Genomic DNA, 22,984 nt, shown 5'->3' on the forward strand with positions numbered 1-22,984 from the left:
GGAAAGCCTTTTTTTTATTGACAGTATAACTCTTCAATGGTGGGGAAAGAGTTAAAATGACATTCAGACATGAATTCAGATCAAAAGACTTTTGAGATCATAAAATAAAGGTGACTCTAAATTTTAAACAGTAGGTGTACATCTTAACTACTGCAATATGCTGGACTGGTTTGGCATAAAAACAGCTGGCACAGTGCTAACATTTCCACACACAGCTGTACTTCTCATATAACTTGGATTTGTTTTTGAGTTATTATTGTAAGGTAAAATCCATCGGAGAGCTCAGTTACTGTGTCATCCGAGCGTTGTTTGGTGATGTCTTGTATTTAGTTGGATCATGGGACGCATTTGGAAGCGATTGCCCTGCTCTCATTTGTCTTTTTCACTAAATATGTTTTTCTTATGGCTGTCTTGAGCACTGTAACTTATATCTGCTGGATTATTATTAATATGTGTTTTGACATGACTGCAGTATAAATCTAAGTGAAACATTTGCCAATTCCTCTCTTGTCGGATTGCAAGACATACAGTACAGTTAAATTAGTTTAGTCTAACTAAATTGCATGTGTGGTTCTTTTACATGGGGCAAAATCTGTAATTCGCTTTCTTAAACCTTTACGAAGAGCTGCAAAAGTCAATCAGCAGCATAGAGATCCATAGAGGACAATGCTTTTCTAAACCTCCAACCCTATGTATTAGTATAGTTGAACTCATTCACCTTTCGTAGACATGAATGTTTTCTAAATTATGTGTTTTAAAAAAAAAAAGCTGTACAGTTTTTTTTCTTCACTTTTTTACCTTTTTAAGCCCTATTCGTACCAGATTCGTTTTATAGGGGTAGATGAAGTAATGCACAAGACGTCTGTAATATTGATGGCCAATTTGCATAGAATTAGAAATCTCTTTAAACATGCAAAAGTAGGAGGGGCAACTCGATTACGCAGCGCGTCACCTTCCTCATCGTCACGTGTACATAATGTTGCTTTCCTGATAGCACATGTGCAAACACACGACATGATGCAAAGGAAATAAACTCGAAATTGGACCAGGGAGGAAACACTGTGTTTAATTTTGGTTTGGGGAAAATGTCAGTTTGAGAAGTGCTTTTGACCTTTTTCTTAAAGGACTGTCGTTGTATGCAGGAACTGACCTGCCACTGACTTGTTCCACCGCTAGAATGCAAGTGAATGCTTCTTCACGTGCTTCCATATTGGAAAAATTGAAAATTGACAGGAAATATTTTTTGTATATTATATATGTATATTATATTGTATATGTATATTATTTACAGCTAGTCTATTCGCACAGGATTAGTATAACCTGAGGTAATTTCTCTGGACTTCTTTTTTTACAGAAGGTAAAAGTCGCCGTAATCTTTACTGACATTGTCCATAACGATTACTGACATGGAGCATTTGTGCGGGACTAAAATCACTGAGAAGCTCTGATAAGAATTGCTTTACCTCACCCCTATTTAAAACTAATCCCGTCCGAATAGTAATTAAGGGGGTGGTTTCCCGGACAGGGATAAGCTTAAACCAGGACTAGGCCTTAGTTTAATAAGGAAATATAACTTGTTTTAACAAACATAAACTTTTAACTCACTATAAACATTACTGGTGTGCATTTTGAGGCAAAACAAAGGGCACTGATGTATTTTAAGATATGTCAGGGCAAGTTGTTGTCAGTTTGGACAGCTCTTATATTTATTTTAGACTAGTCTAATCCCTGTCCGGGAAACCGCCCCAAGAAGTAGCCACCACTTTAGCAACACCCCGACAACCACCCATCTAGCATTGTACCGTGAGTTTTGTATTTGGTCATAATAGTTGTTTGGTCGTAACCTTTGTAGAACAGTACACAAATCACCCCGTGAAAGTCTCGGTTCTTTGTACAAACTTTCTGTATGGTTTTATTATAATTCCAGTTATAATTCAAAACCAGTGAGTCGATTTTGTTTGCTCTTTCTTTGATGTCTTAGTATTGTTGTTTGTTGCCTTTGTTAGGATTAAATGTTGCAAAACCTTGCTTACATAAATGGCTCAGATGAAATTGTGGAAAATAAGGCACACGTCCTTCAATGCAACAAATTAATTCATACAGTATGTTATTGTTTGTTTACTTTGAATGGCTTTCCATTATAAATATTTGAAGCAAGATACATTTTCTTAAGAAGCAGCAAAGAAAATACTTGTATTTACTGTAAAGTTGTTTTTAGGCAATTAGGTTAATTTAGGTTAGGATAAAGAGCACCAATTATTCCATTCACGTTTTAAAATTTCCTTTGTTGTGTAAGTGTGTCTTAGTACATGTTAACGATATGGGTTGCAAACCCCAAAGTAAACGCGAGTTATCGTCTCCAACGTAAATCTTTTTTCTTGGACTACAACAAACACACGGATTGGTGGCAGTTTACTTCCTGGGATTGGTGATGTGGTAAAGTCCGACGTTATCATAATTCCTCCCACTTCAGACTCACAACCTGTAACTTAACTCCTGTTAGCATTGCATTGTGTCCGAATCTTTCAAACATGGTAATGAGCGTCACATTTCTGGCTGACATCAGAGATATTCAGGTCAATCACAACATACAAATTAGCTGGCCAATCAGGGACACAGAGCTTTTCAAATCAATGAGTTTTGTACATGAATCCGTGCATTTCAGGAAGAGAGGGATATCTGGAGCTACACAAATGTTCGGTATTTGGAAAATAATGTGTTTTTTGAATCATAAACCACACGGACACATTGTATTATACCAAATACACAAAATAATGTTGTTTTTAACAATGAAATATGTGCGCTTTAAAAAGCTTTTTATGAGTTTGCCACCTTTTTAACTATAGACTGTTTATTTTACTCTCCATTTTATGAAAACAAGTCTTTATATTAACAGTGGTTGGTTATTTAATCTTCTTTTAAGATATTTACTGAAAAAGATGAAATTTTGTGGAAGATTGCATTAGACAATGAACAATTATGGAAAAGTAGGACACAGGTCAGACAGTTGGATCTTTACCCCATACCCCAGTTGTATGCTGATTCACAGATAGCCTTTCTGTCTGACAGCTTAGACGGGGTCATGCTTTGCATTCTTGTCTGGAGACTCTGTTCTCTGAGGATGACCTTCATGCTATCTGTCTATCAGAAGAAGCTTGAGTGTCAGTGATGGAAGAGGAGCTTGAGGCCTGTGATTCTTCCAGATATCCAGAAACAACAAAGAATAAAGATACCGTTGTGTTATTGGACAACTTCCGTGATATGCATTCAGACCTTAAGTGTGTGTTATACATTGTATGTTGTGTACATTAGGAAAATAGTTGGGGGTAGACATGGAGATGTCATTCAGTCTAGTCCCTATGGACTGGGCAGAGGTTCTCCAAGCACAGTCCAAAGAGGAAGTGGTTTGGGGGGAAAGGGGAAGCCTAGTGGGGCTGGGTCCACTTCAGAGCCAAGCCTGGCCCCAGTGGGACGCTGCAAGCCCGTTTGATGTTCTTCCACCGAAACAGGTTCTCATGATCCCGCGTGCACACGCGAACAGCTGGATGAAAAATAAAGCACACGGAAACGTTTCGAGCCATCAAGCGTAAAGCTTCCACATTAGCACTCCGAATGTCAAGTCCTGTTTATTAAATCATCGCAAGCTGTTATTGTCCAAATAGAGCAAGAAACTGGATGCGTCACCTCGCAGAGCCAGAGGGGCTCAGTTCCTCGCAGTTCCTAATGACTTCAAGTGACGTTATCTCATCTAAACAGTGCTGATGGGGACTGCGCTTTCATGTGACCGTGTATCTCTGCTAGGAATCAAACTTCATTCGCTTTCAAGGGGGGTTTAAACCAGGAGGAATGAGAAAAACATGAGGTTCACATGGGAGGAAGACATTAGTTGCAATTTCAGCTTTATGATTATTGTGGATATTTTTGAAAATCTGCAGTGGGTTGTTGTTTTTTTCAATTATGAATCAACACCTCTTTTCAAATATTTGTATTATATTTAATTATAATATTTAATTTATTACATTTTTCTTATTGGTCTCCAACATGCAAGTTTATTGAAGCCCCCCTATCCCCACCTCTCTTGACATAGCTTTAGGTGTTACTGGTGGTCTTGTAAAGCTTGATTTGCTAACACGCTGTAGCTAATTGAAAGGGGCTTCTCTCCTTGTACACAATAACAGCTGAGGTCCAGAGATGTCATGCCTGCACTAATCAACATCAACTGCCTGCAAATTACCAACACATGCTGCCCACTTAGTGCTGGTGTTGGGACAGAGGAAGTGACTGTAAGTCCCATGAATGGCAAGTAAGGCACAATAAGGTCTCTGAACTGGAAAAGAGTGATTTCCATGGTGGCTTAGGCTTGAATTTGGCCTAGAATCTCCTATGGTTCATTATTTTGGGTTTACTTCTTAAAGCAATGTTGTATGCCTGTTATGTAAACATAAATGCTACTGTTTAAAATTGCCTTTTATTTATCCTAATTTTATTAACATTATTTTATTTCACTGGTTACAAATGCTTTAAAACATGCTGTTTGATGGGAGTTGTTGAATGCAGACTTTATTTTGTCTGGATGTACCTTAAAGGGGACATTTCACAAGACTTTTTTAAAATGTAAAATAAATCTTTGGTGTCCCCAGAGTACATATTTGAAGTTTGAGTTTTACCTCATAGATAATTTATTATAGCATGTTAAAATTGCCACTTTTTAGGTGTGAGCAAAAATTTGCCATTTTGGGTGTGTCCTTTTAAATGCAAATGAGTTGATCTCTGCACGAAATGGCAGTGCAGTGGTTGGATAGTGCAGATTAAGGGGCTGTATTATTATCCCCTTATGACATCACAAGGGGAGCCAAATTTCAATGACCTATTTTTTCACATGCTTGCAGAGAACGGTTTACCAAAACTGGTTTGATCTTTTTCACATTTTATAGGTTGATGGAAGCACTGTGGAACCAATTATAGCACTTAAACATGGAAAAAGTCAAATTTGTATGAAATCTCCCCTTTAAAGTAAAATAAATTCCATGGTAAATAAATATGCCAATCATCTGGGCAAAAGTCACCAACTTCGTTGTATTAATGGCCATTCATCTTTATTAAGATGCAAACTGGAAGTATGTACACAAAATTTAATAAAAACAACATTTTCAGAAAAAAAGGGCAAATTTTTGTCACTAAGCACATCTTGAAATTTTTGATGGGAGACCGAAGTCCTGAAGTCATTTGATTAGAATGAGAAATTAGGTTTCATTTGCAGGTTCCTGCTGTTGTTGAAGTGTAAAGGAGGTCACATACTTGACACTTGAGCTAATAAAATTGCATATACATTTTGTTTTTTGTTTTCTGGTTGTATTCTTATAAAGAGACTGAGCAGTTATTATATACGGTGACTATACCATTGCATAAAACAACAAATCTAATGGTGACATGGTGGCCTAGGACATGTGCACAAAAATTCACTTTGGATAAAAAATGTCTGGGAAATGCATAAAGGTAATATATTTCAAATGTAAATAATCAAAAGTCTTTATTCTTGGTGCTGTTTTTTGTCTCTGATATAGGCCCAGATATATGGAGGATATTATCAGATTGTCCAGTTATTCTTTAACATGTGCATGCATGTTCAGTATGTTTTTGCAAGGCAGAGCATAGATGCCAAAAAATACAAAACAAAAACATCAATTCCTGTTCTCCCAATAAGCAACTTGCTTCTACAGCCCTGATTTAAAATCACGCAAAAATTCACCCGTTCCCCCTTAGGAACCCGTAAATCTCACCAAGCCGCACTGTGAAGAACAGATCACGCAGCGCGGCTCCTTCACACGCGCAGACGACCGATTTTAATTTTATTAGCAGACCAGCCTCCGCTCCTTCTGTTAAGAAGGAATGGAAACAGCATGCAAATGAAATATATTTCATCCCGTTTTTTACCATTTAATGATTTTCACTCTTCAGATTTACGTATTTGCTGAGTTGACGTCTCATGTGGGCCCACTTTGCTGGGCTCAGCGGAAGGCCTGAGTTATGATCACAGTCTTTACGTCCAGCTGGACCCCAGACAGCGTTTTGCTGAGGCTGAGTCATTTTTAATCGGAGACGCAGATGATCTTATTTTTGGCTGCCCTGTGGGTACATTAACATCATTTATTCCAGACTGGTTTTAAACCGTTTTATAGTGGGTGGCCTTTGCATTTGAAGCTGAGACCAGAAGTCGTCTCGGACTCGGAAACTATTCGACCACTCTGCCCAGCATCGTCTTTTATATACAACGCATGCAAGCTTATTCCAGCCGGGGTCAAAGGGTGCATTATGTATTATCTTTGGAATCATTAGCTTACATTTGCATTCCTTGCTGTGGTATTGCTGCTGTGTTTCTGTATTCATGGATATTTGGCTAATGCTTATGGTTGAGTCGTCCAACTTTGTCTATCATGACATGTTCTGGAGTTGTTTGAGTAGTTGGAGTAACAAGGTGTCAGACCTTGTGTTGTGTCTTTCTTTGCATTCTCTCTTGTCGCTGTTGAATTTCCCCCATCTACCTATAGGGTCCATACAGTACACTGTCATAAGGTACCAATGTGCACCTTTTTAGAGTTACCAATGTGCACCTTTTTTTTGAGTGTTACCAATGTGCACATCTTTTTGAGAGGTACCAACGTGCACTTTTATTTGAGATGTACCAACGTGCACCTTTTTTTTGAGTGGTACCAATGTGCACATCTTTTTGAGAGGTACCAACGTGCACTTTTATTTGAGAGGTACCAACGTGCACTTTTTTGAGAGGTACCAAAGTGCACCCTTTGAGGGTAACAACGTGCACCCTTTGAGGGGTAACAACGTGCACCCTTTGAGGAGTAACAACGTGCACCCTTTGAGGGGTAACAACGTGCACCCTTTGAGGGGTACCAACGTGCACCCTTTGAGGGGTACCAACGTGCACCCTTTGAGGGGTACCAACGTGCACCCTTTGAGGGGTACCAACGTGCACCCTTTGCGGGGTACCAACGTGCACCCTTTGAGGGGTACCAACGTGCACCCTTTGAGGGGTACCAACGTGCACCCTTTGAGGGGTACCAACGTGCACCCTTTGAGGGGTACCAACGTGCACCCTTTGAGGGGTACCAACGTGCACTTTTTTGAGAGGTACCAACGTGCACTTTTTTGAGAGGTACCAACGTGCACTTTTTTGAGAGGTACCAACGTGCACTTTTTTGAGAGGTACCAACGTAAACCTTTTAAGTGTTACCAGCGTGCACCCTTTGAGAGGTACCAACGTAAACCCTTTGAGAGGTACCAACGTAAACCCTTTGAGGAGTACCGACGTGCACTTTTTTTGAGAGGTACCAACTTGCACCTTTTGAGGGGTACCGACGTAAAGCCTTTGAGAGGTACCAACTTGCACCTTTTTGAAAAGCAACCACACCCCAGTGACAATTGTTGTTCCTTCTTGTGTCTTTTTCTGAGACTATAGGAAACAGAAGACAGAAAATTAATGTTATTTCAAAACAAATAGTACATTTGGAAAGTTTTGCATATTTTGTACATTTTATAATACTTACATTGCATTGTAAGGTATACTTATTTTTTGTTCCCTGGGTTCAAACCCCCAACCTTTTGTCCTGCTAATGCAATGCTGTGCCACGGAGCTATACAGAAACAAAATATTTGTGTCCTTTCTACCCATAATCCTTTGCTCTGAAGTGCTTTGATGCTACAATTGGCACGCATGCCATTTCATCCACATTATTGTATCAAGGCTCTGAGATGTGTAATTTATCAGCTCTAAGTCTTGTCAACCAGCAGGCTTACCTTCAGTTCTCTGAGAAGCGGCAGTCATCGACGCTAGAAAGCTAATATCTTTGAAGAGGACACACTGGCACGCCATGTAATTTTATCTACATGCATGCCTTTGTAGATTTACGCTGATAACCACCAATGATACGGTTCAGTCTTTTGGCATGGCCGATGCTCGAGAAAATCTGAGAAGCCTGCTGACTGCTAATTAACGTATTTTATTATTAGCAGACCACGGTTACTGGCATGTCTGCTGCGGGCCTGCGCTTCTGACATGTATAACAAATTCGCCACACCGTTCACAACAGAGACTCGTGATATGCTTTTCTACATTTGTTTTGGAAAATGCTCACGGTATAATGCGCAGGAAAGAAAGACTAAACTTGAACATGTGTTGCATCTGTCACTGTGGGCATCATTTTATAAGTTGGCCAACCCTTGCTCATAAAGGCTTTGTGATTCGGGTCCCTGTGTTTGTTTACAACATGTGTTCTTCACCAGCGATGGGCTGCCGCTCATGACATGGGGATTTAATTATGGCCGAGTCTGTGAATAGTTTTTTTTAAAGGTCCACATTCATGCTAGCCTGGAGCCTAGCAGACCTTAGCTCCTCACTGAGTCCCGGAACAGAGAGGTTCTTGTGCAGCCGCTGTGCGAGCGCATTAGCTCTCACGGGAAAAATTCGAGAAATGTAGTGGAGTCTGTTTTCTCTAAAGGACATTACGGTGGAGGAGAGAAAGCCGTAGTCTTTGGTGCTGTAAAAATCGTCAGGTGGTATTAGGTTATGGAGTGATTCAAATGATCTTTCTTCCTGTTGTAGCACTGTTAAACTGTGTAACACCTTTAACTAGCTGCCCAGCAGTTGGGTCCACATGCTTTTTTGGTCTTTGGAGATTATCCACAGTTCCTTGAGTAAATACAGTCGCATGCTGTTCTGACAGGTCTGCTAGATGCCTACACATGTCAACAGGAAGTCTTTCTGGAGGCATCGGATCTTCTGTTGGACAGATGTTTTCTTCACCTCACCAATGTCACGCTCGGGCTCCAGGTGGACGTCGAACTTTAGAGTGGTGTGCTAATCAGAAACCGGCCTACTGTCACTAAGTTTTATAGCTGGATTTCCCCTGTGTTCTGTGAAAGTGATCAGCGCTGTCCCTCCCCACCAAATCCACTGGTGCACAGTCTGCGTAAGTCATTGTAATGCCCAAATCTACTGTCAGAATGGGATATTTTGTGAACTGATTGGCGAGGCGGACCAGACGAGGTCTGAACGGAAGAGCTGGAGGAAGGAGTGTGGATGGAAATGGAGAAAAAGAAATGGGAGATGGATCGGCACAGCTGTATTTGCAGCTGGATGTTGCACCGGAGCTGTTTGGCCTCTTTACGGCTTTGATTGGCCACATCTGGCATCATTACTTCCACATTTAGACCACTAAGCGGACATCCTTTTGAGATTGCTTCTTTTGCTAGATCACCCCTGCTGGCCTATGCTTTTAGAGTATGAGAATGTACCTCTCTTATGGCCATCGGAGCGCCTTGATAATGTCTAACCTTCGGTACTGTCGTCACCCGTGCCGGCTATTCGATCCAGATGGAGATAGCAGCCTTAGCAACGCCTAAGCCAGCGTGACCTTCTTTTGACATGTGGGACCTGTTTTTCGTTGCTCTTCGCCCAATGGCAGGGGTGATACAAGTGCAAGTGTGAAATGCAATACCTTCCAAGCAAAGGGTTTTTTTATTTTCAGACTTGAATAAGATACAGAGGTATCTTCCTGGGTAGAATGGGAATCAAAGGAAAAGATATTGCAACCAAAAGGCTTTTCGGTAGAAGAAGAGGTGTTTTGAGGAGAGGAGATTTTGGGAGCACTCCATGACTGTGGATCTGTACCCCCTCCCCCAAGAGAAAGCAGTGTTTCCTGCTATTCCTCTCAGCTGAAATCAGATTCCAAACCTCGCTCTGGCCTTGTTTTTCTTGGCACGGGCCACTCACAGACGCTCGTGTACAACTCCTGTCTGAACCGTACTATATTTTTCTCTTTTTCATCACCGTCTCCTCGCACACCTCGGTTTTTCTCATTCGTTCGAGAAAATGGCATCTCCAGTACTCTCTCGCCAGTACGTTTTTTGGACGTAACCTGATCTGTCCTCGTCCTGCACACATTTTAATAACATTTAAACATCTCCAGATGCAATTTGAAAATAAAACTGCACGAACGTTAGCTAGAGGCTTTGCGGTTTCACGCTCTCGTTTTTGAACATCGGCTGTTGGGCCATGTGAGATCTTTCCTCGGTCTCCGTTGGCGGTTATCTTGATGGCCATTATTTATATACAGGACCCAAAGGAAAACACAGTGTGTTAACAAAGATTTACCGTTATCTAAACACAGTTTGCTAGCAAAGATTCTCCGTAACCAAAGACGTTGTTTGTAGGCAATGTGGTGTTTTTGTTGACCTTGTTTACAAAATAAAGTGTTGATTTATATACTGTGTGACTATGCTACACTGTGTGTTTGTGTGTGTTTATATTTATTTATATACATACGCACTACGCAGTATAGTAAAGTATATATATTTTTTGCATGATTATATATGACTGTATGTGAGCGTTGTCATCTTAAGTAAATGGTACTAAATATGGCATCTGTCTTTACATTTTTTAACTGCCGTTTGCATACCAACAGCCCCTTTTTAGCCCCCGGCTTAGGAAAATGACCACCTTTGTGTTTGAAGGACCATAAAAAGAGTCTCTGTCTCCAGTTGCCTGTCAATGGTTCAGACACCGAGGGTGTCTTATTTACACTAAAGACTAATGCACAGTCTAGTCATATAAGTGTAAGTTTTTGTGAGGGGTAGATGTGGTTCTTTCTGAAGGGGAGGGGACAGTAAAACAGCCTGAGCTCAAGAGGAAAGTTAAACAGTCCCACATTTGAGGGAACGTAGAGAGTGAAACTTCTGGGCTATATTTAGTCATTACATTCGTACGCAGCTATGGTACACATCTCGCTAGCTCACTCGAAACAACTCCACTTTGGCAGGAGATGGCACGTACTGACTGTTTAAGCAGAAATACGCTCTTCTGTTGGAGGTTTGTCGCGCTGTTGAGGAGGGGTGAAGAATTAAAACAACTGCCTCTGACGTTTTTGTTGGATCCCCCAAGGCTTGCCGTAATAAGAACAGGACCACGTGAACATGAAACGATAGTTATAGACTGAATTACTGTAGAATGCAACATTTTATTTCTGTTGTTTTATTGTTCAGGGCTTGCTGGACGCAACATTCATACACAGCTTTAGTGCGAATGTTTCTATTTAGTAAACACTGATTATGCTGACTCAACAATCTTGTGTACCTGAAGCTCAACTGGTAAAAATGCACTAACAATGCCAAGGTCCCAGGTTTGATTTCCAGGGAATGCACGTAAAAATTCAGTTGTCATGTATAATAGCGACTCTATTTGATGAGGAAGCGAATAACATAATGGCTTTTGACTTTTTCAGTGCAAATCGGTGCAGTGGTCTATATATATATATATATATATATATAATTTTATTTATTTATTTTACATTTATGTATTTATTTTTATTATTTACTTATTTATTTATTTATTTTAAATTTATTTATTTTACATTTATTTATTTTACATTTATTTATTTTACATTTATTTATTTTACATTTATTTATTTATTTATTATTTTTTAATTTATTTTAGCTTGGCTTATTTTATGTATGTTAACATTGTAAGCAATGATAAAACATAAAGTAAAATAAAATAAAATCAACGAGTAAAACAAAAAAGTTTTCAGTAGCCCTTCAGATTTTGGTAGCCATTTGGGTAGCCCTTGCTCACAAAAAGGTTGGAGACCCTGGTCTAGTGGAATGCCGACATAATACACGACTGACATACCAAACACCCATGAAATCAGATCTTTGAAGTCATGTTTTGGACTTTCAAGACTCTTTGGGCTTCCTTTTCTTCTTTCCTTACCTACAACAGTGCTTCAAATGAACTCCATATGATGTTTAGCGAGTCCCAAGTCACCAAATCGTAAAAATGACTAAATTTTCATTGTTTTCAAAGAGTTGGGTTTTGACAGAGGGGTGTGTCGTAAGATCGGAGGGAGGGATCGGGAGTTGTCGAGGGAGGTGTAACATTGTATCACATCATCTGCTCAACACTTTATTGGCAGAGCCCATTCCCATAACCAAAGTACAGTCACATGACCTGTATAATACGACAATACGAAGAAGTAAGTCATTTCAGTTTGACTTTAAATGCCTCAATCTCTAACGTATGCAGCACAATCATTAACCCATTGTTTTGCACATGACTGCGCTATAACTAGTTGTATGTGCTGGTGGGGTTCTTAGGTAAAGCTTCATGGGGGGTTGCAATGAGTTATACGAGAATTCAGGACAAGCATAACAAAACGCGCACACACAGCAAAAGGAGTGTGTGTGACACTACAACCCTGGCCAAATTGAAAGCCTCTGTCCCTGCATTCAGTACCAATTAAATGCTCCCCTTTGTGGCCGGGCCGAAACAGCTGCAATGACTCCACCGAGTCTGTTAAGACCAGGCTAAGCCGAGCCCCCTCTGTGCTTCAAAACACACACGCACGCTGTATGAGAAAGAGAGAGAGTAAGATGGAACGAAAAGAAAGAGCGAACAGCAAAGCTTTGATAAAAAGCAAAAATCACATCCAAATGTTTACGCAAGAGGCGGCCGAGCTACTTTACTCAGCCTTATCGCATCTATATAATAACGCACAATTATAGAAGCGATAGCGGCTTGTGGACAACAGGCCGGTGCTGGAGGAAATGAGAAATGGCTGGTAAACAAACACTTCAAGGAGTGTACTTTGATGTAAAACACAAATCTCATAAAGACAGCGTGGAGTCTCGTTTGTTTACGAGAAATTTTTCTTCGAACACAAAGTCATGAACTTGAGTTTCGAAAAACTCATTGACTCATATACACAATGTTTAAACCCAATCAAAGATGTCTTTAAACAGTTTGCAATGTTCGCTTTGACTGACTGAATAAAAAAATGATAACAAATTTTATGCTAGAAGGCCCACGGTCTGGGCACAATAATGGGAGTCGTTCCCTTTTGCGGGCCCATGTTTAAAGTGTAATTTGTCAAGTAGCGAGATGATAATACTCCTTTCACTGGACGATGGCAATGCAAGGCTGAGATAAACTGATCCAGGCTAAATTTAAACCTGTGGACAGACATGGCGCGCCAGCGGTGCACGTCTCCATTTTGCTCTCGGCTCGCTATGCATGACTCCATACGTTTCTATAGTGTTCTGTATATCAAGGTAAAGGATCTGTTGGGTTACGTAATACGCTTAGATTTGGGAGAAAAAGGGAAAGGGGTTTTTTATGTTCACAGACCTGGGCAGAGACGGCGTAAGTGAAGTGAAAAATTTGATCGTAATCTTTAAAGAACCCATGAAATCACTTCAGTGTATTTCCTTTTTTAATAGCCAGTTTGCTTGTTGCTAATTGGGTACTTAATAGGCTTCACTACAAATTTCTTGCATCTTACATTTTTTCTTCAAAAAATAAAAATAGTAGGGGAGAGCGGGGCACAACCTAACGTTGTTTGGTTTTGGCTTAATCATTAAAAAATATTTGAGTTTGATTAATTATATTTTTATACAAGCAACACACACATCTCTGCTACAAATGAACATTTAAAGTTTGTTTCTAGCACTTACCATTCTTGGACAATTACACCAAACGTGACATAAGTGCAAACGTTACAACTTACCCCATAGGTGGGGGTTAACTGTAACAGGCAGGGGGTTAGTTGTAACACTTGCTAAAAATTAAGTTTGCAGGCAAAATTTCAATACCATTTTGTCTTTATACTTGAAGTGGATATTGTTTATATATCTGTCTATAATAGACAGGTATCCACACTGTTTTCATTCATCCAGCCCTTTTCTAACAATAGTTCAATTATAAATGGATACAAATGTCTAAATATGTGAGAAAAAGCAGCACAATTATGACAAAACATTTTTTTATATGTGACCCAGTCTGTAATAACCATACTACAGTTTCAAAATCATATTCTGAGACAAAGAGCATAAACAAGTATGATTTTAGCCATTCATTTCATTATGATTTCAATCTTTGACTTGACCTTATTCAATTAATATTAAAGATATGAACAAAAATAAATTTGACACGATTTTTTATCAGGCACATTTATTTTGTTGGCAGCCAGCAATCATTCGTGTTAAGCCTATTTAAAACAACGTCAAGAATTACACTAACGTTAGCGGTTTTCATAACGTAAGTGCTGAGGGGTTAGTTGTAACACAGGGTTACAATTAACCCCGCTGGGTCAAAATATTTTCAAGCCCACCAAAAAAGTTGCTAAGAGCGGCAGACATATTTCAAAACGATGCTATGTTTTAGTCAACAAGACACTGATTAATATGACACAGCATTGGATTTGGTATCTTACACTCCCAACTTAGAAACCGAAAAAAAAACAAATGATGAAAAAATGTACTTGCATGCCACCAAAACACTCGTTCATCAATAAAAACATTATACATTTCCAATAATTTGCAGGAGATCGTCTTTTGGCACGTATTTTGCCCCGCGCACCCCTACATTCAGCCTTCTGAACTTGCCTAATCTCATCTAAAAGGTTCAATGTATGTATGATTGTACAGTATAAATGTATCTTGCCTAATACATATGCAATACTCCTACATATTCAAGTGAGTATTATTGTATGACTTGCATTGTATTGCATTATTATCCTTTAATGGAGTGGATATCTTTATTGTCTGGTTAGTGTTTTGGGCTATAAAGAATTCAGCCATTATGGCATAGTGAAGCCAAAAGAACGCTCAACATTCTCGCCTTTTATCTGTCTTTGTCTGTCTCTATCTCTGTCTCTACCTCTTCATTACGAGACCCCTAATCTGTCTTTTGAAGAAGACGGCGAGGATTAAAACAGAACCCTGTTGTTACAACATCAGTCACTGGCATATGTGTGTGTATAGAGAGGGGTGGGTCTGATAACTACACAGTCAGACAGTGGCTTTTTTTACAAGTGATCCGTTCCTTTATTTGGATTTCATGCCTTATTTACAGGACAATATTTTTTCAGTATTTTCTGGTTTATGTTTGCTATCCATTTGATATTTTACAGATATTTATTTAGATATTGATTTTCCTAAAAAAGTTTGATTTGCTCGGAAGAGCCAACATATGGCTCTGGTGTTTGAGTGGTCCGACATGACCTCTCTTTTAAGTAGTCAGTGGCTTAACTCATTTGCCGCCAGCCATTTTTTTATAAGTTGCCCACCAGCAAGTTTCACAAAATACCTTCCAGGAAAAATTTCTTCTAAAAAATATAAACATACATATATTTCAAATGAAAGAACAGACCCTCTGCTTTCAAACAAACAAACAAACAAAACGGAAAACAATTCATCCTATCAATATTTTTTTCTCTGCTTATAAACAATTTTCTTTAAAAATACGATTTGTGAAAGCTACAATAATTGCATTTTTTGTGAAGGAATTTTGATACAGATCAGATTCAGAACGATTATCAAAATTAGTAAATAACATTTTGGCAACAGATTTTTTTCAGAAATTGGGTAAGCCATCTAGTGGATAATCACGGTATTGCAGATTAACATAAACATTTATCAGGAACACGTTTTTATGCAAATGTTTTCTCTTAATTGATTAGACAACATGTAAATGGTGGGGAAAGAGTTAAAGGGATAGTTAACCGAAAATTCTGTCATCATTACTCATGTTGTTTCTAACCTGTATACATTTCTTTGTTCTGCTGAACACAAATGAAGATATTTTGTAAAATATTTGTAACTGTACAGATCTGGGGCACCATTGACTTCCATTGCATTCTATTTTGTTACCATGGAAGTCAATGGTGCCCCAGATCTGCTTGGTTACAAACATTTTCAAAATATCTTCATATGTTTTGCATAACAAAGTAATTTAGACAGGTTTGTAACAACTTGAGGATGAGTAAATTATAGTAGTCTACAACTATCCCTTTAATAGGTGATAGTTTAAGAAATCTGGAAGTAATGCTTATTTTTGCGATAAGCACTACTAGTTGTAAAAAAAACACTAAAAAAATATTCTAAATTGTACTTCATAGCCTTTCTTTCGCATTCTCACTGTTTATAAATTGAAACAGCATTTTCAGTAACGCATGATTGCATGTTAAAAACCTGAATACCTGTCAACAGTCACAGTATTAACCCAAACCCACAGTGTTATTTGTCTTTTATCCGCCTCCTAAAGTTAACTGCTAATGCGATGTTCACAGACACGCTCCATTACACGTGTAGACACTTGCCTTTAGTGTGTGTGTGTATTGTGGATCTGGGAATTGTGCGTTATTGTAAAGTGTTTGTTTACAGAAGTACCCCTTTTTTCCGAAACTATATATTATATATCCAAGGATTTAGATTGTGTATATATCAGGAAGAGTGTAAGTGTTATTGTATTATTTAATTGTGTGTATATATATAAGGTTTGATCTCAATTTAATTATTTATTTTCCTTCCTTCTCTCTACTACACAGCATACAGTATAAATTGTATATTTACATTGTACTGTGAGTGCAAGTGGCTTAAAAAAAAAACGATACAAGATTAACTATTGCCAAATAAAAAAAGTGGAAACCTGTATGTGTGCGCACACTTTTTTAGTTAAATCTGTCAGCTCTGTAAAGGCCAGCGTCCTTCATTAAACACAGCCAGTCATCCCCAAATAAGGCGAACACTGTACCCTTCATACGCTTCCAGACCCCCGCTGCACTGCCAACAAGCATGCATTTAACACCAGCATAAAACCAGACCCTCCATACCTCAGCACACTAACTCTTAACAGTCAAGTTTCATTGAGTGCTATTGTTAGTGGTTATTATTGCTTATACTTTGGGTAGAGATTTGTACCAACGTCTAACCGCAAAGAGTATGTTTTGGCGTGTACGTTGTCTTTTTGCTAAGGAAACCTTGTTCAGTTAATTTAGCGATTTAGGTATTTATTTATAGATTTTAAGGGAGGGATTTGTGCCCTACTGTATATAGGGGGCATTATATCAGAAACGTATGCTCAGCAACCTAGCAACTGACTTACTGTGCAGCAAACCACATACAGTAGCAGGCCCTAAGGCAAATTTGGCAACCACTTCTCCCGTTTCAAGTGTTCAAATGTGTTTACAGTGCTGTAATGCGTTACTGTGGCATCAATTGTTTGTTAACCTCTTTCCTGTTTTCTCTCTCCAGGTAAGAAAATCTGAATCTTCTCACCTGTAAAAAGCACTCGATTTTCCATGTAAGTAGCATTGTAGTTTCTGTTGCACCTTATTCATGTACAGTAATGTACCCTGGATAATGTTGTTTTGACAAACCCTCGGGCAGTCGTGTCGTTCAGTATGTCAGGAGGTAAGCTTACCCCCCACCTCTTCACTATCTTGTAATCCCGCTGTCAGGCAAACAAAGGCCCATTGCGGACGTGAGATGATACCATCTTCACTCTCTGTTCATCTGCTCTCGCATAAAGGAGACATTTAACCACCTGTAATCTTCCCGGAGAGCCATCGGCACATCCATAATACATCCTTAACCTTCAATGATGGCCTCATTTGCATAATAAGCAGTTAAATAGCGACTTCCCAGGGTTTTTGTAATTGCGGGTGAAGGCGATACGCTGGAGGTAGACCATCAAGGGAATACTCGAGCTTAGAGAAACCAGCGTGTCAGGATTTAAGGGATAAAAGAACGACCTTTGAGAGCGTAAGTGCGCCTCACGCTTGTGCGGGTCTAAAGGGCCGGCGAGCACCGGGTCACGAGGAGCATTGTTTTTAGCACTTAACCTTAGATCAAGAGACCTTCGGCTTTGCACGCAACTGCGCATGCAGTCTGGTTAACGTTATCTCCAGCAGACGCTACCTGGGTAGACGTGCTTGGCTGGAAAGCAGGAGAGATAAGAGGCCTTCAGGAGAGAGAGAGGACAAAAACACACAACCTCTGGTGTCTGGAGATGGACAGGAGACAGACAGGAGGGAAATGAGTGTGGAGTCAGGCTTGAGCATTAGAAGCGACAGGGTTATGGGAGTTTAAGGGTGCAATCACATTAGGGCTAACCCAACCAAACCGTGCCCCAGTGCAGATGTCCCCCCTCCCTACTCCCCCAGAAGCACGCACTCACACTGATCCGAGCCCAGGCACGCTTTCGTCATTAGGATGCGATTGTTTTGAAGAAAACAAAAAGTAAGTGCATGTAATGTTAAGTCTGTGTTTTTAGTCGTTGTTTGGTGCACGAAGACACACAGCCCTCTCACATGCCTATCATATTGCTTAGTTGATCTGTCGCACAACTGAAGGTTTTTACGAAAACAGATCGCGCAATTGAAGTCTCTCCTTTTGAACTGCGCTCTGGCAAAATTCCCAATCACGCTGCGCATTTCACGCCTGAGCCCATGTGAACCACGATCGAGCCCACCACTGCAAGCCTGCCAGGGGGTGAGTAACCAAACCGCGCGCGGGTTACGTTACAGAGCAATCAGACTTGTCAAATGAACCAGGCTTTGGGAGTCAAACACACCTGGGCACTGTTTGGTCTGGATAGTATGACTGCGCCCTAACTATTTCACGGTTGCTTGTTTCTACATAATCAATTTCAAGTCAACTGTAGTATAAATTTGACTCTAAATACTTTAAAATCCCTGTGAACTGGAAGTCGCGATCGACTTCCATGTTGTAACGTTTTTTGAGTATCTCGCAAGGAAAATAATGGGGGTAGCACTGAGCTTTTATTGGATATAGAAAAGTAGGCGTTTCATTCAGAAGTTAACCTGGCATCAGACTGACAGTTGGAGGGGGCGGGGTTAACGGATCCTCCCACCCAAGCCGTCTAGATGTCATCAGAGAATGATCGTCACAAGTAGGGCTGTGTGGTGATAGAAAATATATATATATATATATATATATATATATATATATATATATATATATATATATATATATATATATATATATATATATATATATATATATATATATATATATATATATATATTTCAAAAAATATTTATGCATATGTAAATGAGGATCACATATGTGTTTCTTAACAAATGTGCTCGTAGGCGGCGTTTTCTTTTTCCGCCAGTGGGTGCTCGTCACAACGTCAAGCAATGCTTAGGTCAGAGGCAAACGCTTTGAAGAGGTGGAACGCGGCGTGGTCATGTTTTTTGGGTGGTTTTAGATGCAAAATTTGAAGTAAACGTATAGCAATTGAGCATATGTGCTTGGTCATTTCATTGGGTGCTCGAGCGAAGAACCGGAGCACCCACGGGATTGGTGCCTATGTGCCTGTTTATTGTAGCACTTTCATCCGTGAAAGTGAGGAACATTTTTGGGGTTGTTATGTTTCAAGCTACGCTGAAAACTTATTCTGATGGTGTACTGGTAGCACAGATTGATAATTTTTCGCAACCTTGAGAGTGACCAAGAGAAGATATCTTGCCTTATTGTTCCGCCCCAAGCCAGCGGGTCATAACTGATATCAGTTGCCTTCCCTTGCAAATATCGCACTAACTATGAGTCTGCTGGCTGTTTATGTTCACACAAACTTGAAGACATCTCGCCGGGCGAGATTGTACTTTATATTTTTTATAGTTTGTGACGTGCACACCACCGCAGGCTGCACTTCACCACCGCTGGTCGCACTCCACCAAAGTTAGGACAACCGTCACAGCTCTAGTCACAAGAGGGCAGAATTACATTTTCAGATTTTGATTAAAGTTTATGAGTGCACATTAATTTTTTTTAAAAAGTGACTTGCACGGATAAATTGTTTATAATAAACACTGCAATATTCCATAAAAAGAAATCATTGTGTTCATTGGGAATTTTATATGCGATCCTGATCTTATTTACGCCAGAAGCATGAATTAAAACATGCCACAATACTTACTCCGTCTCTGAAATTAAATTTCTCCATCGAATGTTCTGTTTATTTAATTTTTGACTCTAAACAACAATTTAATACGATTTTTCTACACAGGCTACTATATCTGACGGGATTAAACAGTGTATTAAATTGTTTTGCCAGAAGTGATGTGCTTCTGACTCGACATCTTTTGTTGGTTCTGGATCAACATTCCTACCATGCAAACAGTTCTACCACTAACTATTAAATGTCCATAATGTCAAAATGATGGTAGAAGATTGATAATGTTGTTGAGTCCAAACCTCAATCCCCTTAAATCTAATTGGTTGATATAAATGTTATTCCACAAGGATGCTGGTGTCATACTTGGCAAAGTCATCGCAAGCTTAGGGGAAGTTCTAGCTATTTGTCTATTGCTCATTAAACGGCCGTGTCCTAATTAGCTAACTAACAAGTAACAGTTTGGTAACGGCGGTTTGGTAAACAGCAAAGAGTTCTCTGCTAATGCTTTAGTCAAATAAGACCCATATGGCACTAAATACTGCCACTCTGAGTTCATCCTTTTTTTTTATCAGCTGCGACTCTTTAAGAGAATACTTATGCTGATAAAACCAGCCACATCAATGAGCAGCCATGGGACTTGATATTTGAGTTTTGGATTTTAAAAGGTATAATGCCAGTAATGCCACAAAACTCTAGAGTACATTGACGTTTTGTAAGGTCCAGAATGCATCTACATTTATTGTTGTTCACGCCGAAGTAAATAGAGACTCCACTGCAAGTTCTCTCAAGCAGAGCATTGTTAGGCTGAGCCATAGCATTGGGAATTCTGGGTAATGGATGAAGTAAGGTAGCCGGTGGTAGCTGTTCTTGTTTGCAGAGAGAGCGGGGATTGATGGGTGAGGTCATCAGTGACATGCACATGCGTGTTTTCTTCCTATAGCGCTGCAGAAGCTCTAGATCTCTGGGTCAGGACAAACACAGGATGTCTAAAGCTCTGTGTGGAATTATGATGGATTGGGTTTATTAAGAGAAGAGCTCAGCATCTGGGGAGAATCAAGGGTGAGGATAACAAACCGTAGGGCAAACGAGCGACCCTGCAAACTTTAGAGGAGTTTTAAAGCTCCAGGCAAGCAGGCGGAAAATCAGCAGGGCGGAAGATGTGAGATTGCATTTGTATGTAGTGAGACGTCATTGAATAAGAGGCCAAGTAGAGATAATGAACTCCATCCATTCAGAGCCATCTGCTGTCATGCTGGACTTTATCTCTTCTTCTATCATTTCTTCTATTCCTCTAACTTTCATTTCTTGCTTCCTTCTTTTCTTCCTTCCTTATTTTCTTCCTTTCCTTCCTAACTAACTATCTGTCTTTCAGTCTTTTTTTTCTTTCTTTCTTTCTTTCTTTCTTTCTTTCTTTCTTTCTTTCTTTCTTTCTTTCTTTCTTTCTTTCTTTCTTTCTTTTAAATTCTGCCTCCTATCCTTTCTTATTGTCTTTCATTCTATCGGTCTTCTATTCTTTCTGCCTTCTTTCTTTCTTTCTGCATTCATTCCTCCATTTCTTCATTCATTCCTCCATTCATTCGTTCTTCCTCATTGTTTCTTATTCTCTCTGTCTTTTCTTTCTTTTTTTTGTTCATTTTTTCTTTCCTCCTTCCTTTCTTTCTGCCTTCATTCCTTCTTTCTTTTTTATTCTTCCATTTCTTTGTTCATTCCTTCATTCATTCTTACTTTCTGTCTTTCTTTTTCGTTCCCCTTCCGTTCTTTCTTCTGATCCCTTGTTCTCCCTGTCCTTTCTTTCTTTGCTTCCTTCAATCCTTCATTTTTTCATTTTCTTTCTTTCCTCCTTCCTTCCTTCCTTTCTTCATTCCTGTCTTTCATTCTCTTTGGCTGTCTTCTTTCTTTTTTTCATTCCTCCAAATTTCATTGTTTTTTCTTTCCTCAATTCCTTCATTATTTCTTTCTGTTGCACTTTTTCTTTTTCTCTCCTTCCGTCCTTTCTTTTTTGTCTATCTGTCTTTTGTTCTTTCTGCCTTCATTCTTTCTTTTTTATTTCTCCATTTCTTAACTAATTCCTCCATCTTTTTTCTTACTTCCGGTCTTTCTTTTTCTTTCCCCCTTCCTTCCTTCTTTTCTTCCTTTCCGGTCTCTCATTCTCTCTGTCCTTTCTTTCTTTCTTTCTTTCTTTCTTTCTTTCTTTAACTTCAATCCTTCACTCTTTCTTTCTTTCTGTTTTTCATTTTATTTATTTCCTCCTTCCTTCCTTTCTTTCTTTCTTTCTTTCTTTCTTTTAAATTCTGCCTCCTATCCTTTCTTATTGTCTTTCATTCTATCGGTCTTCTATTCTTTCTGCCTTCTTTCTTTCTTTCTGCATTCATTCCTCCATTTCTTCATTAATTCCTCCATTCATTCGTTCTTCCTCACTGTTTCTTATTCTCTCTGTCTTTTCTTTCTTTTTCTTTGTTCATTTTTTCTTTCCTCCTTCCTTTCTTTCTGCCTTCATTCCTTCTTTCTTTTTTATTCTTTCATTTCTTTGTTCATTCCTTCATTCATTCATTCATTCATTCTTACTTTCTGTCTTTCTTTTTCTTTCCCCTTCCATTCTTTCTTCTGATCCCTCGTTCTCCCTGTCCTTTCTTTCTTTGCTTCCTTCAATCCTTCATTTTTTCATTTTCTTTCTTTCCTCCTTCCTTCCTTCCTTTCTTCATTCCTGTCTTTCATTCTCTTTGGCTGTCTTTCTTTCTTTCTTTTTTCATTCCTCCAAACTTCATTGTTTTTTTCTTTCCTCCATTCCTTTATTATTTCTTTCTGTTGCACTTTTTCTTTTTCTCTCCTTCCGTCCTTTCTTTTTTGTCTATCTGTCTTTTGTTCTTTCTGCCTTCATTCTTTCTTTTTTATTTCTCCATTTCTTAACTAATTCCTCCATCTTTTTTCTTACTTCCGGTCTTTCTTTTTCTTTCCCCCTTCCTTCCTTCTTTTCTTCCTTTCCGGTCTCTCATTCTCTCTGTCCTTTCTTTCTTTCTTTCTTTCTTTCTTTCTTTCTTTAACTTCAATCCTTCACTCTTTCTTTCATTCCTTTCTTCATTTTATTTATTTCCTCCTTCCTTCCTTTCTTTCTTTCTTTCTTTCTTTCAAATTCTGCCTCCTATCCTTTCTTATTGTCTTTCATTCTATCGGTCTTCTATTCTTTCTGCCTTCTTTCTTTCTTTCTGCATTCAT

General features: G+C 39.1%; 1 protein-coding gene across 2 annotated transcripts in view; it reads left to right on the forward strand.

Moving 5' to 3' along the window:
* Positions 1 to 22,984, forward strand: part of pdzrn3b (PDZ domain containing RING finger 3b) — a 111,991-nt gene that overhangs the window by 31,495 nt on the left and 57,512 nt on the right. The window contains exon 1 of one of the 2 annotated variants that reach the window (XM_065279788.2): positions 17,130 to 17,149. The exons of the other annotated variant lie outside the window; for it this stretch is intronic. The gene's annotated coding sequence lies outside the window, so the exon portion shown is untranslated. Of the gene's footprint in view, positions 1 to 17,129; positions 17,150 to 22,984 lie in introns of those variants that run through there. 2 annotated transcript variants of the gene reach the window in all.

This window comes from Paramisgurnus dabryanus, chromosome 7 (genome assembly GCF_030506205.2).
Source record: "Paramisgurnus dabryanus chromosome 7, PD_genome_1.1, whole genome shotgun sequence".
Lineage (NCBI taxonomy): Eukaryota > Metazoa > Chordata > Actinopteri > Cypriniformes > Cobitidae > Paramisgurnus > Paramisgurnus dabryanus.